A 14,691-nucleotide genomic window follows, 5' to 3' on the forward strand; every position below is an offset into this window, starting at 1 on the left:
GAACATCAAAGACATTTCCTAAGACATATGACTGTTTTGATAGAAGTTCTAGTTCTATCAGCAAACAAACCATCAGGAAAATAATTGCTGTTAGTGAACCAAAATATTTTACCAGGGAAGAAGCTGAGGCAGTGTTTTTGTTGTTGCTGTGGCCACCGTTGTTGTTTTGTAATGAACTTGAAAAGATTGCACATCCCAAGAAAACCTATAATTTGAAAATAAATATCCTAATACAATCAGGGACACATTAAAGATTATCCCAAGGTACAAAATATCATTTTGATAACATTAAAGAAAGCAAATAACTGTAAACTGCCCAGAACCTCATATCTGCACATCACCAATGTTTTTATTAATAAATTTAGGAAATAATAATGTGTCATCACATGAAAAACAAGATGGCAGAGTAGTTACACAATTCTCAAGAATATAAAAATCATAGAGTTAATATAAACAATTATTCTATATAGAGGAACAAACCTGCTTTATTCACAAGATGAACAGACAAAAAACATAATATACAAACAAAAAGAATTCCTAAAATATCACAAAATTTAAATACTTTGAACATTCGCTCAAAATTCCAATCTTAGATCTACTCACTGTATATACAGGTCATTATTCTTTCATGTAAAGTCAGTAATATTAGTTGACCTATAGGCTTGAATAAAATATGAACTGAGTAAATTGTCATATGTTGGGTATCATTTGAGTTGATCCTTCCCTTTATCTTAGAATATGAACTCCCCTCTCCCCAGAGTAACAGCTCATTTGGCCCATACCTTCTGCAAGTCTTTCCTTTAGTTAATCCATACCTATAATTCTTCATCTTTGTTCATAGAGACCTCTATCCCATAACAGTGATTCAGTATAAATCCCTTATCTCACCCTCTCCCCAAAATAAGCCTTAATAAAAGCCTAATTCATAGGCAGCCTAAGAAGAGAGAAGATCACAAATTGCTATTGTTATTAGAATTTCATTTTCAAAAAGGAAAATTACAGAGTGATATATTGAATCATATATGAATTTGAATATTGCAAAATTGCACAAAGTCACCAGTTTCATTCTCTGCCAATCATCAAAATTCAGTGGCAAGACAAAAGTCAAGATCAGTGATGATAGCCTAGAATATAGTAGATAGCCTTGGGGTTTATGATGTCTGACCGAGCTCTAAGTACTTCACAGAATGTGCTTCAGTTGTCTTCAGGACCATTGAAGTAAATTATTCTGATCCAATCAAGGAAAGTTGCTTTATGTTTGGGGTAGACATGCCCCTACCTCACTGACACATTTTAGGCCTGTCAATTACTCTCAACCTTGTTTAACTTGTTAACTGAGAGAATTTTACCAGAGTTTGACAGTTGCCAGTACAACAGCTTTTTGGAGCAGCAAGTAAGAGTTGGGTGTCAGGTAGATACCAAAAATAGATGAGCAACCATGAAAAGAGCTAGTCAAGCACCCATTATGACTCAAATCATTACAAAAAGAAGAAAAAGGAGAAAGAGGAAGGAGGAGGAAACAGATAAGGTAGAAGAAGAGGAAGAAGAGGAGAAAGATAAGGTGGAAGAAGAGGAAGAAGAGAGGAAGAAAAGGAAAAAGAAGAAGAGGAGGAAGAGAAGAAAAAGAGGAAGAGAAGGAAGAGAAGAAAAAGAGGAAGAAGAAGAGGAGGAAGAAGAGAAGGAAAAAGAGAGGAGAAGGAGGAAGAGAAGAAAAAGAGGAGGAGAAGGAGGGAAAAAGAGGAGGAGAAGGAGAGCAAAAAGAGGAGGGGGGAGAAGAAAGAGGAGGAGGAAGGGAAAAAGAAAGGAGGAGAAGTAAAGAAAGAGAGAAGGAGGAGGAAAAATAGGAAGATGAGGAGAAGGAGGAGGAGTGCAAATTGTGATTAAGAGTTTAGCAACTTAAGTGAAAAAATTAAATCAACAAATTAACGAATTATAACCAAAAAGTAGCACATATTGAAGATTGGAGGGAAAATGGATTTGAAATATTTTTAAACTTCTATATGATTGATAAAGAAAAATAAAAGACATTTTTTTTGGAAAATAATAAAAAAACTGTCTAAACAAAAAGAAAGAAGGGAATACAATTACAAAACTTAAGGAATGATGAAATTGCAAAGGAGAAGAAATAAAATATCCACTACTTGTACACAATTGTATGAAAATTTAAAAGAATTAGGCGATTCTCTACAAAAATAAAATGTTCAAACTGAAAGAACATGGAAGAAATTTTAAACATTTCAGTCTCAGAAAATGAAATTGAACTATCCACTAAAGAAAAGCAAACAAAAGCAAAACAAAACAAAAAACTCTCAAGGTGTAAACAATTCATTATTTCCAATGGATTTCTGAATCAATTGCATGGTCTTATTTTAAAAGTGAGAAAGAAAACTTTGCAAACACAATACTGCTATACAATATTTTATCCTAATGCCTAAGGCAAGTAAGAATTAAGGAAAACATGAAATATACATCAATTACAAATTTTAATATTGAGTAAAATGAATTGAATCAGTTATAATTTTGTAGCAATATATTACCAAATACTTGTTATCACCCTATTCAATTTACACCAGAGATCTGAGAACAGTTTAAGATTAACAATCATTTAATATAATGAATCCCATTGAAAAGAAAAATGTCTAAAGCCATGTGGTTATAGCAATATAGGCAGAAAAAAGCTCGCTGAACAAAGGGGAATTCATTTATACTAATTACATAAGTTTCTAAAGTCATTTACAAATGTTATAAAAACCATACCTCTAAAAACACCAGTGAGTGGTTATCTTTTGCAATAGAGAATAAAGACTAGAGTCTTTGTTATTTTTAATTTGTGTTTATTTTTTATTCTGAAAACAACAATTACCAATAAAATGAACATTATAAACATGAAATATTATAGAAAAAGGGAGAATTGTATATGAAACTAAAAGATCTGTTATGTAAGGTTTGCCTTTTTTAGAAGCATAAGAAAAATAGTAGGAAAGAAGGAAAAAAGAGAAGGGGAGAGAGAGAAGAAGGAAAATTATCATCTGTCTATCTATCTATCTGTATATCTATATTGCCCTAGAAATATTATCATAATAATTTGATAAGATTTATTTTTGACAAGATGTTGTCTTTTTAATTTTTAACTACATTAATTTTGTTTGACTTTCCCCCAAAAAAATAAGAATTAGAAATTCTCCCTCTCTCCAGTTAAAACAAATGACAATTTAACATAGTAATTCTGTCCTATAAATATCATAAGAAAAAATAAGTTAAAGGTATAAACTCTGGAAATAGAAGAGAGACTTTTATGTCTTGGAATTTTATGCTATGAAAAATGTGATAAAATTCACAACAATACTAAAACAAAATTTTCAGTAAACAAAATAAATATTAATTTTCATAGGACAGTAACATAGTCCAGCATGAATTAATTGTAAGAGAAATCCCTTTAAAAATAGCTAACAAATTACTAAAATGTATGGACATACCATAAACAAAACTACATGTGTATATGTATATAGATGTGTGTATGTACATATATATATATAATGCACATGTAATCTGGAATATATTAATAAGTAAATAAGCAGTACAGCTAGATGGTATAGTGGATAGAACATGAGCCCTGGAATGAGGAATACTTGTAATCAAATTAGATTTCACATATTTACTAGTTGTTTGACCCTGGGCAAGTCACTTAATCCTGATTCCCTTAAAAAAAAAAAAAAAAAAAAGTAAAGCAATGCAAATAATTAAAATGCTATTTGTAATTGGTTGCATCATACAAGTAAAATAAAATAATGATTCTACCTGAATTTATTCACAGATTTAAAAAAAAAAAAGTATATGCCAATTCATCTACTGAAGAGAAACTTTAAATTGTTTAGGGGACAAAACCACACAATATTTAGATAAATGGATAGGGAATGAAAGGAAAATCCCACTTATGAGATTAATCAGTCATCAAAGTATTTGATTCAGATTAAGAAATGTAAATATAGTCCTGTGGAAAGGAAAAGGTTCTCCTATGATCTATAGCTACCTTAAATGAGTTATAATGAGATATATGTGAAATCTAGAATCCAACAACAAAATAATTCTTGATCATAAATTACTTAGCAAAGAATCAAAAGTGATATGAATATTTAAATCAAATCATGGAAAAAGTTTTTAAAAATAGAAGAATAAGATCAGCTAGATATGTCAACATTGTTTAATCAAACGAGGGATAGAGATCATAGGATCCATTATAAATGCAGAAAAGGAAGGAAAAAAAAAAGACCCTCAGAAATCACCTTCTTAAGAAAACTTATTTCCTTGGAGTTTAAATGTTTTTCCCAACAGGTATTGGAAGCCAAAACATTGTTATTGTTGTTGTTGTCATCATTATTTCTCGTAAAACAAAAGTCATTTCAATTTTGAATTTCAATTACATGGAATTAGTAAGCTTTTGCTTAAGCAAAGCAAAGACAGTTAAAATTAATGGAAATGGAAGTTTTGTTTTTGTTTTTGTTTTTGTTTGTTTATTTCTTTTTTGTGGGTGAGGGGCAGAAATCTATAAGATATAAATGGAATTAATACAAATTTATAAGCAGATATTTCCTTATGGTAAAATACTCAAAGTATAAGAAAACCATTTCTTCAAAGAATTTCCAATTCTTACCAATTGTATAAGATATTGTTTTCAATTACTAATAAAAGAGATGGGTATTAAAACAATTCTGAGGCTTCAACAAATACCCAAGAAATTTGCAAAATAAATAAAAAAAAAAAGCTGGGGATTTTCAATGTTGGAACAGAAGTGAAATAATAAGTACAAAAACACATTATAAATAAATATATAAATTAGTACTAGAATCCTGGACTAAATGTTCTTAAATATAATTTTAAAATGTTAAAATAATTTTAAAATTATCTTTTCATTTAGAGATTCTACTGCATAGAGGCTGAGGACATCAAAGACAGAAAGAAAAAGGTTACATATTATAAGGTTCTGGTTAGCTTTCTGGAGGCCTTGGGACCAGCCTTTGTTTCAGTACAATAATCACCAGGAGAATAGTCAGGGATAAAGTCCAACATCTTTATTGTCTCCTTCACAGTCTTTCTCCTTCACCTGGGGCCCAGCTAGGTTTCTGGAGGTGGGTCTTGGTTTCAGTGGAGGAAATGCAGGAGTCAGAAGAGGCACCAAAGGCTGGTTCAAGATAGAATCCCTTCTATCTCAAAGTGCAGGAAGCAGGAGAGCCACCAGGAGGCTTTTCAATTCTTCCCTGTCTCTGGCTGAGTTTGTCCCCAGTTTATATAATCTATTAAAATTAGATCATTATACTATACTGAGTATAAACCAATCATTATATCACTATGGAAGCATTAATTGTTGTAAGATTAAATCAATCATGCTGAACTAGAGAACTATCAATCACCATGCTAAACTAGATAACCATTGTCTTATCAATTCCACTGAGTTAACACCTTCTTGTAAGAATCCTTGTTTCAAGTACATTTCTACAGAACTCTGGACCATTACACCATAAGAATAAATAATAATAATAAAAATAAAAATTGGTGGCCTTTTAGTGGTTTCAAATAATTGATTCAAAAGCTAATGCTAAACAATGGCAAAGTAGCCCAAGATATTTAAAATCACGAATGTAAAAAATATTGTTGTACCATTAGAAATGACTAATATGAAAAGTTCCCAAAAAACCTAGATTTTGGAGTTGACACAGAATAAAGCAAGTAGGAACAACCAATCAAATGAAAAAATATGCATCTAGAGAAATTGCTTCTTGGAGAACCATAATGGTATTTAATGTAATTTAATCAGAGAGATTTGAGAAATACTTAAAAATTCTTTAAGTGATTCTGTCAAATTTACACTCTTTGAGTGGATGCAATCACCAAAATAGAATCAGGGGAGAAGCATGAAAAAGGGATAAGTTTTTTTTTTCTTCTTTTACTTATTTCAACCCTTTTCTTCAGGTGTCTGCTTCCCACTTAGAAATATCTATGAGATCAGGAAAAAAATGTTTGAAAGAGACTAGACTTGGGATCTTCCCATTTGAATGTGGCATGAGGCCTGAAACCATGAGTGTCTTATTTGCTTTAGTACTGATTCATTCACTTTAACTGAAAGAGATTCCTACCATAGTCCTTCAATGAAAATACCAAACATAGATTACTTCTGGGGATGAAGCCAATATGCAAGACAATATGAGAGTCAGGAAGCTGTTATGTCAATTATTTGGAAAAATAGGTAAAGAAGGAGTCCTGCCAAAGTCCTTCTGTGACACAAATGTACAGATATCTAAACCAGAAGAACCAAGATAAAGAAAATTACAGACCAATCTCCCTAATGAACATTGACGCAAAAAAATTAAATAAAATATTAGCAAAGAGATTTACCAACATATTATCATGATAACACACTATAAACAAGTAGTATTTACACCAGGAATGCAGGACTATTTCAATAAAAGGAAGACTGTTATCATAATCAACAATATCAATAACAAAACCAACAGAAATCATGATAATCAAAAGTTTCGACAGAATACAGTACCCATTCCTATTAAAAGAAAAAAAAAAACAAACAAACAAAAAAAAAAAAAACAACAACGAGAATATGGGGATAGAAGTTTCCTTAAAATGATAAGCAGTATCTATCTGAAACCAGAAGCAAACATTATTTGTAAAGGAGAAAAATTGAAAGTATTCTCAATAAGATTAGGGGAGAAACAAGGATGCCCATTATCACCATTATTATTCAACATTGTACTAGAGATATTGGCTTAGCAATAAGAAAAGAAAAAAAAAAGAGGAATTAGAATAAATAAATGAGGAAATAAAACTCTCACTTTTTGCAGATGATGTCATGATAGGATTAGGATAGGATAGAGAATCCTAGAAAACTATCCAAGAAACTACTGGAAAAAATTAATCACTTTAGTAAACTTGCAGGATATAAAATAAATCCACACAAATCATCAGCATTTCTATATATTACCAACAAAGCCCATCAGCAAGAGCTAGAAAGAGAAATTCCATTTAAAATAGACACCCAAATATTTTATTTTGTCTATATCTGCTAAGATAAACCCAAGAACTCTATGAACACAATTACAAAACACTTCTCACACAAATAAAGTCACAGCTAAACAATTAGTGAAACATCAATTACTCATGGGTAGGCTGAGCTAATATAATAAAAATGACAACTCTGCCTAAATTCATATACTTATTAAGTACCGTACCACTCAAACAGTCAAAAAATTATTTTTAGAACTAGAAAAAAAATAATCACAGGATTGATCTGGAAGAACAAAAGATCAAAATTAGCAAGGGAATTAATGAAAAATATAAAGAATGGTAGTTTAGCAATCCCAAACCTAAAACTGTTTGGGATTGCTAGACTATATTTTTCACTGTTTGACAAAAAAAAAATGCTGAGAAAACTGGAAAACAATATGTCAGAAACTTGGTATAGACAAACATCTCAGACCTCATACCAAAATATGGTCAAAATGGGCACATGATTTAAGCATAACAGATGGTATCATAAGCAATTTAGGATTGCAAGGAATAATTTACCTGTCAGATGCTGTGTGGATTTATTTTATATCCTGCAAGTTTACTAAAGTGATTACTTGTTTCCAGTAGTTTTTTGGATAGTTTTCTAGGATTCTCTAAGAATATCATTACATCCTCTGCAAGGGAGGAATTTGTGACCAAAGAGAACTAGAGAACATTATAAAAGGCAAAATAGTCAACTTAAATTACATTAAATTAAAAAGATTTTGCACAAACAAACCCAACACAAACAAAATTAAAAGGGAAGTATGAAGCTGGGGGGAAAAAATCTTTACAGTCAATGTTTCTGATAAAGTTCTAATTTTTAAAATGTATAAAGAAATGTGTCAAATTTATAAGAATAAAAGTCAATTCTCAGTTAATAAATGGTCAAAGGATATGAACAACCAATTTTCAGGTGACAAAATTAAAGCCATATGTTGGGGCCACAATATGTGACTTTGCTTTGCCTCTGGTAGACCTTTTCTTCTCTTCCTGTGAGAGGATGATGATGATACAAGGAAACTGAGAGGTAGTTGCATTGTCTGAAATGCCTCTATGTTTCCCTCTGCCCTCAATTTATTTCATTCCCAGTCCACAAGCAACACCTATGTCAGTAAAGGCTGCTCTACAATTCCTTCAGATGTTATGATCCACAGTTATGGAGGCTCACGGAGAATTTACCTCTTCCTTGACCCAGACATGGTCCTTAACAGCCATATTCAGTCATATTAACAAATACTCTAAATCATTATTGATTAGAGAAATGCACATTAAACCAACTCTGAGGCACCACCTCACATCTCCTAGATTGGCTAAGATGACAGGAAAAGATAATGACAAATATAGAAGGGGATGTGGGAAAAATGGGACATTAATGCATCCTTACCATAGTTGTGAAATGATCTAACCATTCTGGAGAGCAATTGGAAAATATGCCCAAAGAGCTATCAAGCTGTGTATGTTCTTTGACCCAGCAGTTATACTACAGGATCTGTATCCCAAAGAAGTCAAAAAGAAGGGAAACGGACCCCCATGTGAAAAAATATTTGTAACAGCTCTTTTTGTAGTGGCAAGAAACTGGAAATTGATTAGATCCCAACAATTGGAAAACACTTGAACAAGCTGTGGTACATGAAGGTAATGGAATATTATTGTTCTATAAAAAATGATGAACAAGTTGATTTTAGAAAGACCTCTAAAGGATTACACAAACTGGTGCTGAACAAAATAAGCAGAATTAGGAATACATTATACAATAACAGCAAGAATGTGCAATGGATCACCTATGAAAGTCTTGGTTCTTCTTAGTGTCCAATGATTTGAAACAATACCTAGACTTTGAATACAAAATGCCATCTGCATCCAAAAAAAAAAAAAAAGAATTATGAAGATCAAATATAAATCACCACATGTTATGTGCACTTCTTTTTTTTTTAATTCCCCCATGCTTTTTCCCTTTGGTTCTGATTTTTCCCTCCCAGCATGATTCATAAAGCAATGTATATGAAAAATTAATAAATTAAAAAGAAAGTGCCAAATATGAGGTAGATACAATGACAAAGGAAACTGCAGCCTAATAATGTTGATTCATTTAGCTGTACTAAAAAAAAATGGCAAATGACTTATAAAATATTTTTAATATATTAAGTATAATTAAATAATTTTATTTGAGGAAAATTAAGTTATATTATTCCAGGAAAATAAGAATAGCTTAATGGGGAAAAAATCAGCACCAATGATTATATATTTTAAAAATTGATTATATTACTAGAGAAAAAAATTGCCAAATGCACCTTTTTCATTAAAAAAAATCACAATGAAATTGAATTTAAATAAATGTAAAAGTTTTACCTAAAAATCAAAATCTATAATTTAATAACAATGAAATCTTTCTGAATATAATGAGATGTTAATCAAAAGTGCATGTTGCCTCAACTATCATTTGACATAATGATAAAATTGCTAAGTATATCAATCGAATTAGGGGGGAGGAGTACTTTAAAAGAATAAATAGGGGTTAAAAGGCAAATTACTTCTATTTGCAGGTGATATGATAGGTACTGTAAGAATAACAATAACAATAATTACAGTTATTATATCAACTAGCATTTATAGAGAGCTATAAGGTTTTCAAGGTGTTGCATGTAATCTCTGAAGTAATAGTCATTTAATTGCTTTAGAAAAGTACAAAGATATAAACTCAAAAAATAATTATTGTTTCTGTTCAATACTAACAAAATCCAGGACGAAGAAATATAAAGAAATAATTCTTTTTAAACTACTACAACAAAAGGATTGAATTCCTGTGGGTAAAACAAAGACACAAGAAAAATAGAAAACTTATTTTGATAGATACAAATGATGATCTAATCAGCATTCATATCTGAAACAAGCTAATAAGATAATAATGATAATGGTACCTAAATGTTGATAAAATTCTCATTTTATAATAATCAAATTATCATATAAATACTTTATAGCATAAAAAAACAGATACTAAATTCATGTGAAGGAACAAAAGATGAGGAATATCAAGGGAAATTTTTTATTAAATATGGATTTTGGTGCTTAATCATATTACATTTCACATTATGTTATTAAGACGCAATTACAAAATATTTGCCAGTGAATTAAAATTTAAAAAAAAATAAATCATCAGATAATTATAATAGATCTGGAAAAATATGTATTGTAATCCAGAGGACAATTAACATAGGACAACACTGTCTTATGAAACTCTCTCTTTATTTAAAAAAAAAAAATTCTAGTAACACAATAAAATGTCTTTGTAGGAAATGGCTTTAGAGCAGTATTAATACCATATTCCAAAAAAAAAAAAATGTAAAAGTGTAGGAATGATTAGATATTTTAAAAATTGCTATAATAATTCATATTGAAAACACATGCATATGTGCACGCATATATACATATATGTGGGTGATGCATGCCTGTATGTCCATATATCATCTATTAATGTTAACAGAATCTGTAATGATAATGGAATAGAAAGACTATAAAAGACAAAAATAAATGTGTCTGTATGTATATGATTTTCACAGAAATTAAATCAAGAAACCTAGAATTAGAATAAAAGTATTGATTATTAAAATAGATTTCTGACAATTCTGACCATTTCTGACAATTCTGAAAATATTCTGACATTCAAAACTATAGCAAATTGACCAAAATTTATAATATTAAGAACTCTTTCCCTATATGTATAATTAAAAGCCTGGAATTTTTCAAAATTACCAAATCAAACTACCATCAATCACCAGAGGAAAAAAAAGATAATCAAAATCAGTAATTACCAAAGATAATTTAAACTAGTCAGTAGTATCACTTCATATCCCTAAAATTTACATTAAACAAAAAATGATATTAAATGTTGGAAGTTCCATAGGAAGACAGATGAACTAATTTATCACTAGTAGAACTGAGAATAAATTCAACTATTCTAGAGGAAATAGTAATACATTTTGTTGGATTGCCCTTTTTTTAAATCTCAAGATTAATTTCCAAGTTTTAGATTCAGAGGAGGTCAAAAACAACAAGAAAAGACCAATATATGTTTAAAATCATAAGATAATTATTTTTATAATGATGATTTGTAAAAATAAAATTTTGTACCCACTGAGGAATAAAAGACTAGGAAAACAACAGCATGATTTTGAATTCAATTTATTTTTATTAAATGAATTAATATTAAAAATACAAAGTAACATGGGGACTAAATGGACAAATTTCATGAAGTAATATGAAATGCAGAAATACACAGAAGGATAAGATATTTGATAACTTCTATAATGAAAAATAATAATAATCATAACAACAATAATAATTAATGGAAACACATTTGAGAGAATATTGTTTACTAATATTGGTGCCCACATAGTAACAAAATTAAGGTGTATACATAAACATATATTCATATATACATACATACATATACATACTCACACACACCTTTTTTCTGTTATTCACACCAATCACTAAACTATAAAAATGAAAAGTCAAATAATGAAAAAAAAAGTGTTTTTCCATGGCAAACTCTGTTCTATTGATAATTTGTTTTACTTGGCCATTGTGAGGTTATCAACACTTTATTGCAAGAAGGAGTTTGTTCTGCAGGAGTATCTTGGGCATAAAATGAATGAACAATACAACAGAAGAAAAATTAAGAAGCCTTGCCAAATTAAACCTTTTTTTTTCAGAATAATTCCTAGGAATAGGTTAATAATACAAATATAGTTTAATTAAATTTCAATAAGACAAGAAATTCCTTCATGTCATCCTTGTAGATGAAATGGAGAAATTTGGTTCAAATAATATTATATTTTTGTGAATTTGGAACTTTTTAAACAAGTGGAGACCAAAAAAAATAGTCATTTATGATTCAACAAAATTAAAGGTATTCTCTGGTAGAGTACTGTAGTTTTTTTTTTTTTCTATTTTTATATAAATATGCATATAAATAAATATACATGTGTGTATGTATGTGTATGTGTATATATATGCATATAGGTATGTGTGTATATTTATAAATATAAATATACATATACTTTTTCTATTTGTACATCAACTAAAATAGTCCATTAATCCCCTTTCCTATCTGTCTCAGGGATTCATCCCATTTTAATGACAAAATAATCATTAAAGCATTCAACACACTGGAAGAAAATGCATTACATTGAGTGGTCTATATTCATAGACCACTTGTGCAAAATAGTGGTAGGAATAGATATCTTATCATTTCTCTTATTTGGGATGAAGTTTGGTCTTCATAATTTGACAACATTCAATATTAAAATTTGCATTGCAATTTCTGTGTGAAGTATTTTTATGTATTTTTTCTGGCTCTGTTCATATGAGCTTTTCATTGTACTTCTTACAATTTATAAATGCTGGAAAGTGTGGCATATTTAATTTTACATATATACATATTTCTTATTATATATTTTACATTATTTCCTATTTAGATATACTTAGATAATGACTTCTAATCATGTTACTTACTCTTTCAGCTTTTTTTCATTGACAAATAACATGTCCTTAATGATATGTAATATGTATGGAAAAGTTAGCAAAGAATTGAAAGCATATTAGATAACAAATTAAATGAGGATGATTCAATAAATTGTGGAATAAGAACGCATTGCAATGAACATTTGAAAATTGAAAACATCTGTGAAAATCAAGGTAACAAACTCAGTTGTCCCTCACTGGCAAATGTATCATTACATTTGCAAAATTAGATTACTGTTTTAATTAGTTTGTGAGGAAATATCAATAACATTAAAGAAAAAAAATAAATGTAAAAAAGAGATGGGCTTATCTAAATACATTCAATTTTATAAGTTAATGCTATAATATATTATTTTGAGGGCACTGAGCAATTATCAAATATATGAAAGAATTTATTAATATATGATTTAGGGTAATCACAGATCATATTACAACAAAAAGCAATTGAAACTAATATCAAGGAGAGGATTCTGGGAGCTTGGCAGAGTAGGACAGAAAAGTTTCAGCTTCCCAAATTTCTTCCATAGGAAAAAAAAAAGTAGAACATTGCCTTAGAGAGAATGTAATGCAGCAGGGGGAAAAAAGTCAGGGGACATTAATTATTCACCTAAAATGACCTAAGAATACCTGAATTGTAGGTACAAAGTTTTGACAGACTCAGCAGAATCAACAAAGAAGCCCTGGGGGTAGCTGGGGTAAAGAAGCAGCCTCCATCTTGGAAATTTTCTTCTTATGGACAGTGGGAGTAAGTGTATGGTGACTGAGTGGGAGACTAAAGGATTTCCCATAGTCAGGGTATACTAAGTCAGAAGCATCCCCAGCCAGGTTGCCTTTGTGGGCAAGAAGAAACTAGTATATACTTTGGTAGCAGAAGAAAGGGGACTGTGGCACCTGCAGGAGAACAGAGTCCCTGATGCACTTCTGGAAAGAGAATGTTCTAGTTTGTAGCCACCTGAGGGACCAGAGGGACTAAGATGATATATGGATAAGCATAACCAAGGGCTCTACATCATGGCTTAGTTGTGGAGAGGAAAGTCCAAGATTGAGCTCTAAGATAAACCTCAGAAAATGATAGTAAGAAAGATTTGAGGCTTGGGTCATTATTCCCTACACCTCAGAACTAGAACTTGATGACAGTAACAGCTGCTAAAAATAAAATAAAACTAAATAACCAACTAAGTATGTGATTTAATCAATTAAAATGAGCTGGAAAAGGAGAAAGAACCCAACAATAGGTAGCATATGGGGATAGAGAAGATCTGGGTTCATCTTCAGAGGAAGGTAATGAAACTAAAAAAGCCATTCATTTTTTCAATGACAAACATCAAAAAGTCCCAAACACAAAAAAGAATTCTTAGAAGAGCTTTAAAAGGACTATAAAAATCAAAGACACTGAGCCAAAAAATAGAGAAAAAAGAAGTGCAACCCAAGAAAAACATGAAAAGAAATTCAACTAGATTGAAATAAAGAATAAAAACTAAAGGAAGAAAATGATTTCTTGAGAATTAGGTTTGGCTTTGTGGCAGCCTTTTTTATAATAACAAGAAACTGAAAACTGAAAATCAGTTGGAGAACGGCTGAATAAGTTATGCTATATGAGTATTGTGGGATATTATTACTGTATAAGAAAAATCAGCAGGATGATTTTAGAGAGACTAAGTGAAATGAGTTGAACCAAGAGATCATTGTACACACAACATTGTTTTTCAATAATCAATTCTGGTGAATGTGATTCTTTCCAACAATGGGATGATTGAGGCCAGTTTAAATGATCACATGATGAAGAGAGCCATCTACACCTGCAGAGAGAACTGTGGAAAGTTAGTGTGGATCACAACTTACCATTCTCACACTTTCTGTTTTATTCATTTGCATTTCATTTTTTTTTATCCATTTTCTTTCCTTTTTGATCTAATCTTTCTTGTGCAGCAAGATAATTGTACAAATCTGTTTACATATATTGGGTTTACCTTATATTTTAACATGTATAACATATATTAAATTACCTGCCATCTAGGGGAGGGTTGGGGGAAGGAAGAAAAAATTTGGAACAAAAAGCTATGCAAGGGTCAATGTTAAAAATTTACCTGTGCATATGTTTTGAAAATT

The sequence above is a fragment of the Antechinus flavipes genome, chromosome 4 (genome assembly GCF_016432865.1).
Source record: "Antechinus flavipes isolate AdamAnt ecotype Samford, QLD, Australia chromosome 4, AdamAnt_v2, whole genome shotgun sequence".
NCBI lineage: Eukaryota > Metazoa > Chordata > Mammalia > Dasyuromorphia > Dasyuridae > Antechinus > Antechinus flavipes.